The 14,607-nt window shown below is 47.1% G+C and overlaps 1 long non-coding RNA gene across 1 annotated transcript; it reads right to left on the bottom strand.

Annotated features, from left to right (window-relative positions):
* Window positions 1-552: 552 nt before the first annotated feature.
* Window positions 553-13,238, bottom strand: LOC139081852 (uncharacterized). Its single transcript, XR_011537296.1, has 3 exons — window positions 12,991-13,238; window positions 5,808-5,935; window positions 553-1,120 (listed from the first exon to the last, which is right to left on the bottom strand). It is a non-coding gene; the product is annotated as an uncharacterized lncRNA (long non-coding RNA).
* Window positions 13,239-14,607: the final 1,369 nt, after the last annotated feature.

The raw sequence follows: 14,607 nt of genomic DNA, 5'->3' as shown, positions 1-14,607 counted from the left end.
TTAATATGTTTACCAACACCAGCAGAAAGGAAGAGAAAAAGTGAACATGTACCGAAAAAGCATGGTGAAAGGAAGGAAGTGGGAGAACAGACTCTGAAGAGTTTGCAGCAAGTGCCTCAGTTAGGGATCGGCACGAAAGAGCCGCGCGGCGAAGCTCAGGGGCACGCAACCGTCAATACTTATTTTGGACCCCAGGTGTCTGGGCCTGCTGGGTGGTTTTGCTGATCTGGGCCGGACTGGGCTGAGAGTGGCTGGATTCACCCCTGTATCTGCGGTCAGCTGGTGAGTCAGCTGGTGAGTCAGCTGAGGGCCACTGCTCTGGGATGCCTCAGCCCCTAAGGAGCTCTCCTCCCCGTGTTTCCTTGTCCTCCAGCACACTAGCCTGGACTTGTTCGTATAGGGGTGGCAGACACCTGAGCGAGCAAGCCAGAGCGGGAGCAGGGCAGAAGCTCTCAAAGCCTCATGGAGCCCAGGCTCAAAACCCCACACTGTCATTCCTGCCTCACTCTGCCGGCCACAGCAGAGGCAAGGCCAGCATAGACACCAGGGATGGAGAAACACACTCTGTCTATCAGTGGGCGGAGCTGCAGACTCACATTACAAAGGGTGTGGATTCAGAGAGCTGGAGAACTGGGGCCATCTTTGCCATCACACCGGCACAGTTCCCTCAGCCTCAGCCTCCACTTGTGGGCACGAGGCACAGACACAACTGCCTCACCTTGAGCTCCTCTGGAAGGTGGTCCTGAGTCCAGGATCTAAGTGCAAGTATTTTATTTGGGTAGCGATGCTGGGAATCAGGGGAGCATGGGCAGTGAGAAAGGGAAGGAAAGAGGTTTCTTTTGTTATCCAGCAAGTTCCCACCTGGATGACTGAAGCGCATTCCTGCTGAGGAACTCGGAGCCAGCGTAGAGTACACGTCTCAGAGTGGTCCCACCTGAAGAATGAGGGAGCGTGATACCAGCTCCTCTCAGTCATTGGTTGACAGCTGCTTTGCGGTGAGTGGAGCACTGGGCGTGGAGACTTGGACCTCTTTCCTGCTGCAGGAGCAGAATGGGCTCCCAGGTCAGCCAGACAAAGTCTTCAGGCAGAGAGCTGCCAACTGAGAAGTCGGGCAAGTGCACTAAGTGGTAAGGACAAGAGGATGTGTCAGGACACTGAGAGTGTCCTTCAGAACCCCGACAGCTGCCGACTGGCATAGCTAAGTAGAAAGACATGGGTAAATCTGATTTTTAACTATGAACAAATTTCCTAATATCGCTCCTCATTTTCCTCAATAATAGGTACTTCATAGGCATTTTAGAAAATAAAATTGAGATAATGTCTTTACAGTGCCTGGTAGATAAATAAATGCTAGATGTTAATATCAAGATATTTTTGTCTCCATTCATTTATTTCTCAATAATTTGAAATGACTGCTTGGGCCCCCTGTTGTTACACTTTGACTGTTCTTTGACATCTAAGACAGGCTCCTGACAGCAAAGGACAGAATGGATCTTGGAAGCAAGAATGGTAACATCTTCCCGTAGCCTGATTATACAGTAAGTGTTCCCACATGCGTTTTTCTTCCCAGTGAAACGGACCGACACCAACCAAATGCTTGCAATAGAAAGCTGCTCCCTCCGGGTGCAAACAGCATAGAATATGCACCTTCAGCAGCCAGTGCACATTTAATTGTGTTTTCCTTTCTCTGAGGCCACCCCTCCCTCAGCCCTTCTGCAAGACGCCCAGATCAATGCTTATCTTGTTTGGTCTTTACTGATGACCTTTCATGATTGGTCCCAGTTTAATGAAATGAAAATGTTAAAATAGAATTCCCTTCGTCTTTGAAGTCTGTGTTTCAGACTTTGTGCTTCTTTTCAAGAAGCAAAGGGCCACCTGGGGCAGAGGCCAGGAGACCAGATGAGTGGAGAGTGTGAGGCGGATCGTTGAGCAGGCAGAGTCTCAGATGTGTGTCTACTTGCTTCTCCACTAACTACCCATAGGCTTCATTCGCTGTACAGCTTCCCCAGTGGCTTGAAGACACTAAGGTGGTTTCCACGGGAGTCCTAGGCAAAAGCTTTTTCACAGCATCAAAACCTGCGAGAGACTTGAAGAGTTTATGTGGGTCATTCTGTGGCCTCTAGGCAAGTCCTCCTGGAGGCCATCTGTGTTAGAGGGGGATCGCCTCTCCTCCGGGCCAGGGGACTCGCTGGGGGTCCTGAGAGCAACATGGGGGGGGGGCGAGGGAGGGACTGTGCCTTTGTCCAAATAAAACCCCTCCTGTTATTCTGTAATAAAAACAATTTCCTTTTTTCTCCTGTCCCTGATAGAGTAACATCTTCTCCATAAAACCTATTGTTTTTTTTACTTTTTTCGTACGTTCTCAGCATTCTTTTATGAGCATTTCCTCAGAGCTCTACTTTTCTATTAGTTTTTTAAAAAAATTTTTTGAGGAAGATTAGCCCTGAGCTAACATCTGCCGCCAATCCTCCTCTTTTTTGCAGAGGGAGACTGGCCCTGAGTGAACATCCATGCCCATCTTCCTCTACTTTGTTTGTGGGACACCCACCGCAGCATGGCTTGCCAAGCGGTGCGTAGGTCTGCACCCAGGATCCCAAGCCTCAAACCCCAGGGCCGCCAAAGCGGAACGTGCAATCTTAACCACTGCGCCACCTGCCCGGCCCCTCTATTAGTATTTTAATGTAGCTCTTTCTAACATTGTTTCAAGCACTGGGCAAACTTGCTTAATTGTGAAGTCCAGCTCTGGGCTGCAGGGGCAGCTTGCGTGTAAAGGAAAGTCTGTTCGGTGACAGGAGCCTCTTCTAGGGTGGATTATTTTGGCATAGAGTTAAGAGGCAGGCTCTCCTCGTCCTCTTTACGCACCATTTACAACCCTCTCCCCACCAACACCACTGATAACAAGAACGTCTTCCCCAGAGAGCAAAGCCTTGCTTCCACGCCACTATTAAAGATGAGATGAGGTGCACACGCTTCAGGGAGCGAGGCCAGAGTTCTGGATTCACGTGGACATGCTGAGGATGGACACCAGGTGTTTCCAGTCACTTTTGATTAGGAGTGGTTGCTGCAAGGGTGCCTCTGGCAAGGAGAAGGAAAGAGCACAAAAAGGGGGTTTGTCATTCTTCGGAAATCTTCTTTGATTTCCCAGCAACACTTGCAGCTGGGCTTAATCTTGCACAATGTCAAGATTTCCACACAGAAATGAGTACCTTGAGAATGGACATCGCTTAGAGCCGGTGGTAAAGGCATCCGTGGGGGTGGGCACAGGTGCTAACAGGGGCCAGCCTCAGGTCCTCGCTGTGGCCTGCACCCCTGGCCCTGCGATGGCAGCAGCAAGGCTTCAGAGAAGCAACCCCATGGTGGGGTCTGGGCAGTCCTCCTACCTGCAAGCTCTCCCTTAACAAACGAATTTTCTGCTCAGGCTAGCTGCAGTGTGTCCTGTTTACATCTGGAAAACTGACTGTTACAGTGTTGTTTCGACAGGAGCATTCCACTGAGGACTTGCTTTGATTCCACTCATGCTCGATGACATTTTCGTTCTGTCGAAATTCCTACTGGACTCTTCAAAGATGCCACAGCCATTTTCCTCTGGAGACAAACCCATGAGATCTGGGCATTGATGTGGCCCTTTTAAAAATTACAAATAATTTTCTCTGATACATTGCTTTCTGACTTTGGAGGATTAACACAACAGAGAAAGAACAAAAAGAAGTCCAAGTTTTGAATCCTAAGTTAGAGAGCGTGACCCAAACCACAGACTGGGTTCGCGTAAGTTTTCTGCAAGTTTAAGACAGGGGTCTGGGGACAACAGGGCATGTGGCAGGTCAGCTGGGGCTTCCTAAAGTTCTGCTAAAACAGCCGTTTTCAACCTTGGATGCATGATAAAATCATCTGGAAAATTTGTAAAATACCAGTGCCTGCTACCCTCTCCCCTACGCCACTTAGGAATTCTGTTTCAATTGGTCTGGAGGGGGCCTGGGCATCTGTCTCTTTTAAGAGCTTGCCAAATGAATTCTAGGACCATAGTTGAGACCTCTATTTCTGTGTGAATTCAGGTCATACATACAAACCAAACCCCTTTTGGTAATATTACTACTATGAGTATTTACCACATGAGAATACACTCCAAATAACACGTTAACTGCTACTGAGAGTGGCAAAGACAACACTAATGACCCGTTCGGGTAGCAGCCCCCCTGGTCTACCGGGCGCTGGGCACCTGACCCCCGCAGTGTGCTCGCCAGGAGAGCAACTCCTCGTGTTGACTGGATCCATCTGGGTTCGATGAGCCTCCTCCGTAATACCTGTAGCACTTCATTTAATGCAGGACTTCACGAGATAAACAAGAGGATTAGTTAGAAGTGACTCTACTCTGTGGAATGCATTTGATATCTCTTAGTAAATAGTTAATGTAGAAACATACATCCACAAGGGGATAATTTAAATTAGCTGCCGGTATGCCTAGAACCAGAATGACTTGTGGGGCTGATGGCGGCATTGGGTCAGCTTGGCGTCTCACCCAGGAGGTCAGCGGGCTCCGGGAGACAGACGCTCCTGAGGAATAGCGGGTTCCAGACAGCGTGGGGATTGCCCGGAATTGAAAACCAGAAGGCAAAAAGACCCAAATGGAGATTGTTCCAATAGTAAAGTATGTGAAGTCAAGAGACTAGAATCAGTTAGTAAGTGCACATCGTGCCAAATAAATCAGTTGAGGGGCCGGCTCCGTGGCCGAGTGGTTAAGTTCGCGTGCTCCACTGCGGCGGCCCAGGGTTCGGATCCTGGGCGCGGACATGGCACCGCTCGTCAGGCCACATTGAGGGGGCGTCCCACATCTCACAACTAGAAGCACCTGCAACTAAGATATACAACTGTGTACGGGGGGGTTTGGGGAGATAAAGCAGAAAAAAAAAAAGATTGGCAACAGTTGTTAGCCCAGGTGCCAATCTTAAACATAAATAAATAAATAAATAAATAAATCAGTTCAGATAAAAGTAGCACAATGGGAGGCAGGTGACTAAAACCAGGCGGGCTGGGCTGAGTCAGCATGGGTACAGGCAAGAATTGGGGCGGTTGGCCAGAAGGGGGGAAGCTGACATCTGGAAGGAGAGAAGAAGAAGGGAAAAGCAGGAGGATCCATTTTATCCAACTCAAGCCCCAAAGCTCGGGCAGCCTGACGGGAGGGTGCTGTGGCCCCCGTGTCCCTCAGTGCTTGCTCTGGGGGCCTCTGATCCCTCTTCACGAGTGCACTGTCGAGAGGCTTCGCCATGAGTGGCTGAGGCTGTCTCGCTCCTGGACTGGATCCACATCCTTGATAAAATTGCCCGGCTCTCCGTTCTCTTCTCTCGGCCTGTGCACTCTGTCTTGTTTTGGCACACACCAGTCCGTCGCTGCCAGAACCAAGGAGGACACAGGAATGACAGAGCAGCCTCGGGCTCTCCATGTGCGACTGCTCGAAGCCACGTCTGTCATGCTTTCACTGCACAGGCCTCAGCCACTTGTGCTCCTGTTTGCCACCTTAGAAATCAGTGAAATGTAGCTCGTGTAAAAACCATTATGAAATGTGCAAGACATGGGAAGAAAAAGATAAATTTTTATTAAAAGACAAAAGAAAATCTGGACAAAGTCTTTCCTGGTGGAGAAGACACAGTATTGCAAAGATTCATGGGGAAATAGACAAATAAATTAATGAAACAGAAGGAAAATCCAGAAACAGACTCATGTGCATATGGAAAATTCATATATGATAAATGTGGCTTTTCTCAGCAGTGCCAAAAAGACAGATTACTTGAAGTGTTAGGACAACTGCTTACCCAGTGGCAGGAAAGTAGTTAGATCCCAGCCCGGAGCTCAGACCGGCCGTGTAGACAGAGGGAGATGCCCATCCCAGGGCTCCTGCAAAGTTCTCGTGTGCTGGCACCAGGCTGCACCGTGTGGACGCCTGCCGTGGAAGTAAGAAAGGAGTGAGAGGGTCCAAGACTGGGGCTTCTGCCGCTTTTCATGCCAAGGACTGGGCTCACTGAGGATGAGAACTTGAAATAGTGCTCAGAAAAATACACACCTGACCAAGGGAACCGGGCAATGTTCCCACCAGAAACATCCTTATGATATCTAGAAAGGTTGGCTTAGGTTATTTTAAGGCCACCTTAATGATTATTGAAAACAACCAAGCCCTGCAGGCCGACCCTGGCCCTCGGTGTTTTCTGACGTGGTTCGTTGGAGTGGGGACCCGCTCATTCGTTCGTCTAGGCTGCCATGCACTATAACGGCAGAGTCGAGTACGTGGTTGCAAGAAGGACCCAAGAGCCCACAAAGCCGAAAAGATTTACTATCTGTCCCTTTACAGAAAACATTCCCCGACCCCTGATGAAGAGCAGACTTTTCAAGCCCTGACAGAGCAGGAAAGCAGGGCGGCCTAGCGGGAGGAGCTACCAGTTGGGGAAGGGAAGTGACCTGGTCCCAGACTCAGACCTGCTCTCACCAACCAGCCCGCAGCAAGGCACACTCGGCTTCCAGCTCCTGGGGCCTCAGTCTCCTCCCTAGTAACAGCGTTGCAGTAAGAGTCTTCTGACATCTAAAGACCGTAATTCCAGAGTGGTCTCAAGGAGTCAAAAAGTGGAAATCTGTATGAAATTCATTACATGCTCTTACATTTCACTTTAAAGGATGTATCTTCTTGTTTTCAGAAAACAAAACTGTTTTGTGAGGCTTACGGTGAAGGAAGGAAAATAATTTAGAAGACAAAAATCCTCAAATCTGAGCACAGATGAGAAATAAAACTGCACCCCACGTTTTTCAAGGCTTTTAACTCTTCACACACATCAGCAATCTGACTCTTTGCCATAGAGACAATTGCCTGTTTTGCATTTTTTCTGTGTGTGAGAATTTAATTTTTTACAACCCGCTGTGTTTTTCAGGCCCTTTAACTAATAGGCTTTTATCACCTTATGATTGCCTGATTTTCTCTTAATTGCTTTATGACAATACAATTTATTTTGATCACTCCCACCCTGCGGTTTTTCTTTCTAATGAGGACTTTATAAATCTATGTGTACGACTGTGCATCAGCTTAATTTTTCAATCGCTCTTCCTCCTCATAAATGGAGAGTACGACTGCAGTGGGACCAGGGAGCCACAGGTGTCCTCCCCGCCGGCTTGTGGGGGGAGCGTCTGTGCGTGGAGCTGCCCCCTCCTGGAGGTCTCGGCCCTGAGCTCTCCTGCTGGGAAGACTGTTCCGTAACCTCCACAAGGCTCTTTGAGGCTTTCACACACGTGCACACCTGTGTGTGAGGAGGAGGCCCTGGCCCAAGGCCATCTGGAGGTGCAAAGGCCCTCCTGGTCTGTGATTTGGACCTTAACTCCCCACACACAGAGTTTACTAGATTTTTAATTTGGACAAGTGGAAGAGTTCATTGTTTTGAAAACAACCTGATTTTCAAAACAGCCATTTTTTCCTTCGTAAATTCTACAGTTAAGGTTTCTAACAGACATTTTATGAGTCTAAACACACTTCGGATGTACTTGGTTTAGCTCAACACGAGCTCACGCTGCTTCCCCAGCATTGGCTGTTGCAGTTCTCGGTGTTGAAGATGCACAAGGATCACGACAGTGAAATCTACTAAGATGGGGGTGGCGACCGACAGGACTTGAGCTCGCACAACCCTATAATACAAAGCAGGTAGTGAACCATTGTTTTTGTAAAATGTCTTAATGATTTGATAATAGCTACCATTTCTTAAGAGTCCACCTGTGTCAGGTACTTTATATACCATTTCATTAGATCTTCAAGCAGATTTAATAAGATGATAAGCTGTAGCCCTATTTATGAACTGCATTGACCAAGGGTACATAAATGATATATGGTAGAGCCTGGGTTCATGACCAAAGTGTTTTGACCCCAAAACCCTGCTCTTACAAGTGTCCACTTGGTCTTTCTTTCAAAGTACTTTCTCCTTTATCAGCTCATTGATCCTGCAGCAATCCTGCTAAGGTGGCAGGGCAGGCACCCTTTTTATGGATGAAGACAGGGGAATACGTGTTGTCTCCCAAGTTTATAAAGGATAGAGGCAGAAAAGCTGGGCTTCCTGATCCTGGTCTAGTGCTCTTCCCATAAAAATAAAAACCTGTAATCAAACTGGAAAGTTTAGTGGAAAGCATGCTTCTGGACGAGTCAGAGGACCTGTGCTCCCACCAACCTTAGCTCAGCATCCAACATGGTCCCAGAACCAGGAACCAGCTCTACGGTTTTAGATAAGTGGCTTAACTTCTTCAGGCCTCCTCTCTCTCCCTGTCAAATGATGGAGTTGGACCAAGTGGTCCCTGAGGCTCCCTCCAGATCTGGGGCCTGAGAGTCTATGACCCATGACCACAGTAGAACGACCACGGCCAAGGTGAACTGGAGTCAAAAAATATTGGCTTAGATCTTATCATTATGCAGAGAGAACACAGGGAGAGCTTTATCTAAATTTACAGTCAGAATGGTGGCTGGAAACACTGGGTCTACACCTGTAATTATCTAGTGAATTTGGACCATACAGACAAACAGTTCAGATAACTCACCCAAGAAGTTTAACGTGAGGATAGAATGAGACAGCAGATGCCCTTCTGAAACATGCTGCTTTCAGAGCTAAAGAATTATATTTAGTTCTAATTTGAAAGACCAGAATAGCTGTTTCAACTCCCTGCTTTGTCCTGTTCATAATGCCGCAACATGGCACTGAAAACTCCGACTCTCCTTAGCTCCTTTCCCTTGATCACATTAGAGTTTCAGGCAACATGTCCGCCCATCTCCACCACGGAAGATGCGGCAGGTCCACAGACAGGGTTATGGATGCTTTCTCAGCTCAGCCATAGTTAGAATAACCACTGACTTGGAGCACTTACTATATTCTAGTCGACTTTAGCCCACGTCGTCTGATCTCCACAACAATCCTGGGCAGCCAGGACTATTATCACCTTGTATTAATGAGGTCACTAAAGCTTTAAATTTCAGAGTTCGAGCCACCTTGTCACCATCACGCAGGCCAGAACTGTAAAACCAGGATTTGCACCCAGAGAGTCGGCCTCTGGAGCACATGCTTGTGCGTGGAGTAGGCACCTGCTTGCCATTCTGGGCCCCTGTGCACCAAGCCCCAGGGAGGGGCTGGAAAAGACAGTGTGTGGTCCCGCACTCAGGGAGCTTGCTGACTGGTGGGAAAGAGACCGCCTCAGTCATTATAAGCGGGACAACTGTGATGAAAGGAAACGGTGGGGGGCGGGGGGCAGTGAGGGCAGAAAACAGAGAGAGCTGTGAGGGAGAAGACAAGCAAACCCCTGGCTGGCCCACACAGTGATGGGCAGGCGGGGCGGTGGAGGGCGGGGGCGGGGGGCTGGGAAGGAGCTGGAAGACAAGGCTACGGCTCAAGGTAACAGCAATGCCACCTGGAGGGCAGGAGGTTAGATTGCCAAGGGGCCATGAGGGCTTCGCTTTGCGAGATCACTGAAGTCCCCAGTGATGACCCAAATTGTGCAGGACAAGGCCAAATTATATTTACTGGGCACAATTTAAAAAGTACTAGCACATTTTAGGGAAATAATGGCGGTTGGCATTTGTTAAGCCACCACCAGGTGCTGGGCACCGTGCTAAGCACTAGGCACGTTTTAGCAACCCTACGTTCCACGTACCAGGAAAACTCTAAGGTGACATATCAGAAACTGAAGCACAGAGAAGTGACTCGGCTGAATGTCCCTGCTGGTGACGGACAGAGCCGATTTGAACCCAGGCTGTCTGACCTGTCAGACCTGTCTGACCTGACCCGGTCGACTGCCGCTTTCTGTAGTTTTCATTCAGCAAGGATGACCCCATAGAGTCAATCTTTCTGGATAACTAAGCAACTCACTTCTTAATAGTTTGAGTTTATGATCTTGAAATCCCACTTACAAAACCGTGGGACCACACAATTGGTGAAATTGTTTCTGTCTTTGTCTAACACGTACACGTTCCCAAACACGGACGAAGCCACTCCAACTTTCACCACTACAGTTTAGACAAACTTAAAGGAAGCAATCATATAGTAATACTAGGAATATGTTGGTGTAGAAGGAATCAAGTCATATTATCGCTGAAAAGAAGTGAAACGTCTATTTCCTGTGAAACACATACCCCTTAGTAGACTCCTACTTTGTAAATCTGCGGTTGAAGAACAGTGAAATACAATACGAAATACCACATTAAAACAAAACCAGAATGACCAGTGTTTGGTTCCTAGAAGAAAGTGGTGCTGTTATCAGTCAGAAATGATAAATAATGCAAAGAGAAACCTTTGAGGGTCTAACCCTTCCAGTCATAGGCTCAGATCTGAAGCAGTGAAACGGGCCCCCTGGTTTGCCCCGTGGGATAATGAGACTGGCCTGCAGCCGTGGCTGTGGGTTACCCCAGTCCCAAACCCACAAGTTACCACCCCAGCTTTTCTCCTGCCTTGAGGCAACCTTCAATTTCAGAAGGGCACAGAATCAAACAGAAAGCAATTAGTGTGGCAGAACCTTGAAAAGAAACCAATAGCCGGGATCTAGAGTTTTTTACAGAAAGCCAGGATTTCCTTATTTGCAGAGAGAAACTACAAGAACAATTAAAAGTTCCAAATCATGTATAATTACTTTCAAGTCGGGTTTGGTGAAACATAAATAAAATTTCATATCACAACTTTAGCCCAAGTGCGGGGCTGTCTGTTTGTGTTAGGGAACACTGCTTTCATCTTTGCGGAGGGTGTCACAAAAGCACAGCTCAAAAAATTACCATCGGCCCCCGGTTTCCTATCTGATTACACTTTGGCGCACAGCCCTGCCGGTAACACAGGGCCCCTGTCTGGATCCCTCTGACTGGAAGATAATCAGATACACAACCCACCTGTCACCACTCCCACCCCCTATGCTGGACCATCTTAGATTGTGGAAGCTACAAGAAGTAACTGAAATTATTTAAGGAAGTCGGTACTTTCCATTTTGGTTTACCTCAGACAAATCCATCAGGCCCCCTTGAAACAGCTACAGTAAGAGCGCTAGGAGTCAGAAGCACCAGATCCCGATTACAAGCTGAGAACTAAATGCCATAATTAACCAGACATACACTTTAATCTAAAACAAGTCAAAAATGTTGCTGGATGGAGAAAAAAGTAAAGTGAAACTCCATAATTATCATAAATTGGTGTACAGTGGATAGATTTCTCCACCTATCAAACAACAAAGCTAGTCAGGTCTTTGCGATACTAGTCAAGTGTTTTATTATTAACATTTAACTCTGAATAAAGATACCATTATCAAATGTACAAATCAACCATACACATAAACCTCAGAGATCTATGCACATCAGCGGCACCCACCCCACACCAATTGCAAAGGGATTCTTAGAACAAGATTACATATCCTTTCCGTCATCACCATTTGGATAAAACGTCCCATGCATAGTTTTCTGACATACGGCTCCCTGGTCTCCTTTGTTCCTTGCAGATGAGTTGATGGCTAAATGCATTTGGTATTTTTCCTACATGCTTTTTTGTGCTTTCCTGGAAATCTGTTAATTTCAATAAATTTCCTTTTGGAAATCAATACTACATGCGTTGACTCTTCATCAAAAGCAATATTTACTGTCCTCTTTGGCAGCTTTCTAGAATACGCATAAAAAATATTGTCACACTCACATCCTTGAGGGTTTGTTTTTCTTTGTCTCAGTAAAGATTGGTGGGTACATTTGGGGGAAGACAAGGAGGAGGAGAGGACAGAGAGAGAGAGAAATACAGAGCCGTTCTCTGATAATTTCAAAAGCTCTGCCAGGATCAGGGCAATATGGAAAGGGGAAAAGAGACTGAGAGGCGAAGGGCTTTGTGGTCCTGAAATGAGCGTGTCAAGGTTACAGCCTCCGTCTAATCGCAGGCTGCAGGAGGCAAGCCCCCGCTAGTACAAGCCCCCGCTAGTACAAGCCCCCACTAGTACAAGCCCCCACTAGTACAAGCCTTCCATGCAGCTCTATGCCAGCCTGCTCTTGACAAACGGAAACAGGAGTGCAGTCTGGAGACCAATTGCAAATCACTCTTCTGATCCCTTTAATCCCTTTGTTTCCATTTCTGATCAAAATAAATTTTTTTTAGACAGTAAAAGGAAAGAACTTATAAACAGTCTAAATCTTCAGCTTAATAGGAAGGCCTCTCTCTCTTATGCATTTTGGCCAATGTCTATGTGATAATACCTCTTTTTCTAGAATTAAACTTAGGACTAGCGGAGGTGTTTTGTTTTGTTTTGTGATGATATGTTTTTGGTGGTGGCTATGTTATTTGTATTTGACGAGTTCTATTCACGTTTGTTAGTTTGGGAGAGGGATTATTTGCTTTCAGTAGGGGGCTGTCCTTGGGTTGAAAGGCAGCCCCAAGCTTTTGAAGGGCATGGGTCCCCTACCAGCCTATTGATGGATCATTTGCATATCTTAACGTGTTGTGCCACATTTTTAATAATGGTGTGACCTTGAGCAAATCGCCACTTTCTTAGCCCTCAGTCTTCTCAATTCTTGGGTTAGATATGCTATAAATTCAATGCCAGCTCACCATTAATAGCATTATTGTCATTGTCTTAAGTTTATAAGAAATGCTTCTCTACAGTCTTAGCATGTGGATTTAAAGTATTGGATCTCCAAGTATCAGGGTTTCTGACTGTGAACTTTTTGCCTGCAGTTACTTGTCAGCAAAAGTTACCCCCTCACCCGCTCCCATTTCCCACTTCCATGAAGTCTTCGATTCACCTCCCTAAATCTGAACTGACAATGCATTTGCTTAATCTCTCGTCTTGTCCAGATTCTTGATGAAGACTGGAATTTCTTTGGAAGGACATTCCAGTTGGCTGCTTTCTCTTGATAACATTAGGGATGTTCTCTGTGTTTGGAGGTCATCCAAAGTTTCATGGGGGAGCAGGGACCAGCACAACCCTTCTCCCTGCTGCTCTGGAATAAGGTAGGCACTGCCATTGACTCACCCAGCACCTCTGAGAAGCCAAGTCTATGTAGCCAAATCAGGATCAGGCCATTCCCTCAGAACAGGGCACATCTCAACAAGAAGAGCAGGTAAGATGACGACCTCAGTAACAACCCCCAAGCAGAAGTCGTGGCCTTCTGGACTCCCTCTATCATTTTTCTGAAGGTTTCTCTTGACATCACCTGGGGGAATCAGGATTGTTGTTTTTAAACAGAATGTTCCTTGGAGTTCGGGACTTTCCCCTGCTCTCTCTTGCAGTCATGTCTCTTCCACGCTGTGGCCACTGAACTAGAACACACCATTGGTTCAGGTGTACAAACTGTTTACACAACAAGGCAAGGGGATCTCAAAGTACAGGTGACACAGAGATTAGGTGAGTTACAAGCACAAAGCCTCACGTGGCTTAATTAGCTTGGCACAGGTTTAAAGCGCTTGCTTCCACTCAACGCACGTTAGACAGCCCCTTGCTCTCCCTGTTTCTCTCTCCCACTGACCCTCCCCCCATCTCAAGCCCTAGTCCTTTATCGTCACTATCCTGTCTTTATTCTTGCTAAGGTTTTTAGTCTTTTATCCGAGGCTATGTTTTGTTTCCTGGAACATCAAGGGCATATTCTGTCTGGTCAACGCATCCATCCACTTAGCTTCAGAGCAAACTCTGCTACTGGAAGTCCTGATGGAGCTGACTCCGCCTTCTGAACTTGCCCACAGGGCTGTATTTGTCGGGATGCAGAACAGCCTGGGTGGCTCCACTGAGCTCCCCTGATCTTGGCCGTCCTGGGTCTCCCAGCTCCTTCTGTCTACTCTCTCTCTTACTCCAAGTCCCCTGAAAGCCCCCGTTTCAGCCTCACTGTTACAGGAGCACATGGCCCTCTGTTTCCAGGGGCTTGAGTTATTAACTACATTCAATGGCCCATCCTGCCCTGGAAATGTGTTTCTCACAGGCTTTACAGCCTCAGACCTCCGCATATCCCAGCTTCCCCTCAGTCTGGGTCCTCTGACGACTTCTGAAGAAGTAAGAATTAAGAGTCTTACTACAGAATTCAGAGACGAGGGGCATGAAAATATCTAATTCTAACACAAGACAAAGATCCATCCATTCATTAATTTACTCTTCACTTACACCTGCAGGCATCATTCACGCATTCAGCTCTACGCCAGGTCCAGGCCGGGCCCTGAGGGAGCAAAACTGCCCAGGAACTTCAGTCCAGCAGGGGCGACAGACAGGTTTGGGGTTCAGTCATGCGGTAGGTACCCTCCAGAGGGAGGAGCAGCGTGTTCCCAGTGGGGAGAATAAGGAATTCTGTCTAGGAGGGAACATTTGAGGGGACCTTCCAAAAAAAAAAAGGAAAGAGAGCAAGGAAAAGAAAATACATAAGCATTTATAATTGTAGCAGAGGCGAAGTCATACATATGATATTTTTATTCTTTTAAAAAAATTTTTTTCCTAGATGTCGACAAACATTACTTTGAAATTAAAACCAAAAAAAAGCACTGTTTACAAAGTAAGATAAAAGTCAACCCTCGATCACCCACTAAGGCTGTGGGCAGAGGCTGCGTCTTGGTCTCCGGCTCTATCACTTCTTTGCATCCCTCAATAGTCTCGTTCGTTTCTTTATCC

This window comes from Equus przewalskii, chromosome 2 (genome assembly GCF_037783145.1).
Source record: "Equus przewalskii isolate Varuska chromosome 2, EquPr2, whole genome shotgun sequence".
Classification (NCBI taxonomy): Eukaryota; Metazoa; Chordata; class Mammalia; order Perissodactyla; family Equidae; genus Equus; species Equus przewalskii.
Note: the sequence above shows the minus strand (reverse complement) of the source record. Positions and strands in the feature narration are given on the sequence as shown.